The sequence below is a fragment of the Poecilia reticulata genome, linkage group LG17, assembly GCF_000633615.1.
Source record: "Poecilia reticulata strain Guanapo linkage group LG17, Guppy_female_1.0+MT, whole genome shotgun sequence".
In the NCBI taxonomy this organism is placed as follows: domain Eukaryota; kingdom Metazoa; phylum Chordata; class Actinopteri; order Cyprinodontiformes; family Poeciliidae; genus Poecilia; species Poecilia reticulata.
This window is the reverse complement of record NC_024347.1, coordinates 1,261,963-1,263,401: the sequence shown is the minus strand read 5'-3', so window position 1 is coordinate 1,263,401 and position 1,439 is coordinate 1,261,963. Positions and strand designations below refer to the sequence as shown.

The following is a 1,439-nucleotide window of genomic DNA, read 5'->3' as shown; positions in this document are numbered from 1 at the left end:
GGGTGTAGCATGTGTGTGTGTGTGTGTCATTTCCTTCACCTTGCGGTCGAGGGAAACACCTGAACGGAGCACAAATCAGGTGGAAACGACGAACGGATCAACGTGATCAATCAGAGGATCGATCACTATCTGGTGTGTGTTTTCTAATCAAGGCGGTTAAAGTCCCCCATGTTAAAGCGCGTGCTGCTGCGCGTTAGGGGACAGGTTCAGTCTTGGAGCAAGGACTTCCAAACGGGGCTCCTGCCTATCAATCATCATCCATCGCAGAATTATATTACACTTTAATTCGATTGTTAGTTTGTTTGTTGTTGTTTTCTCTCTCTCTCCCTCTTCGTAGCAATAAAAGCAGGCGGCAGGCACGTCCGAGCCTCGCAAAAATGCGCACGGAGTTGTTCCATTAACGCTTCCGTTTCCCTAAAATTATATCCACGGATCCACGTAGCATCATTTTTGAAAGACTCGTTCGACCCAAAATTAGTAATAATTTAAACGTGATTTCAAAAAAAAAAAAAAAAAAAGTGTCAAGCAGGGATGCCGAAGAGCAGACGGGGAGAGACAGGCGATTCCCAAATACCCGAGCGACGATGGTGATGATGAGAGAAACTGGGTCTCATCTCCACTCAGCCTGACCGAGGTGAAAATATGAAGAAGACATGTTCATCATGGTTTAAATAAAAAAAAAAAGGAGGTAAAAATACCTTCAGGTGTCGGATCTCGGTTTGATTATCTTAAGTTTCCTCTTCGGCTGCTGTGCTGTCCGTCAGTCGGTCACAAAACTGAGTCGGAGAAGGACGACCGCCGTCATCGTCGGCTCTCTCTCCTCTCTGTTCCCTCTCTCTCTCTCTCGCTCTCTCTCGCTCTGACTCCAGCTCAGCTTTACCAATAATAACGGGACTCCGAAAAAGAAGAAGAAAAAAAAAGTCTCCCAGCCCTTCTCTGTTTTCCCCCTTTGCTGAGCGCCTGCCTCTGCTTCGCTCRGTTTTGTCTCCTGGTTCTCTGTCGGACTCTCCATCTCATCATCGCCCTCTCGGAAGTGATTAACACGTGCGCCCTATTATGTTCATTATGACTCATTACCACACGCGGTACCGTCCGTGACCATCGTGATGATCAATAGGATCATCTTTCAAACATCAGCGCAGCTTCTGAGGCATCCATTAGGCCATTTTTCTGTGAAAAATCTTAGTTCCACCCCCATTTAATTTAAGTATTTTTAAACCATAATTAGTCCTTTTATTAGAAACTTTTATGGCTCCATCAGCTTTCCAGTCAAGTCCTAACCTTTATAATATTACAAATATATATTATCACACCTCGCAGAAACTTTTTCACATTGTCATTTTACAACTTTTATGTGTTTTTTTTTTTAAGCGAGAGTGGGAGGAATGCTTTTCAACAAAATCCTTCACCTCAGTAAATACTTTGAGTGACCTTCGCTG

General features: G+C 44.1%; 1 protein-coding gene across 4 annotated transcripts in view; it reads right to left on the bottom strand.

Annotated features, from left to right (window-relative positions):
- The window catches only part of cdh24b (cadherin 24, type 2b), a 228,829-nt gene extending 227,799 nt beyond the window's left edge, over positions 1–1,030 (bottom strand). For 3 of the 4 annotated variants that reach the window (XM_017310022.1, XM_008432992.2, XM_017310023.1), the window contains exon 1: positions 699–1,030. The gene's annotated coding sequence lies outside the window, so the exon portion shown is untranslated. Of the gene's footprint in view, positions 1–39; positions 64–698 lie in introns of those variants that run through there. The other variant, XM_017310021.1, reaches the window with a different exon arrangement.
- Between the last annotated feature and the right edge of the window lie 409 nt (positions 1,031–1,439).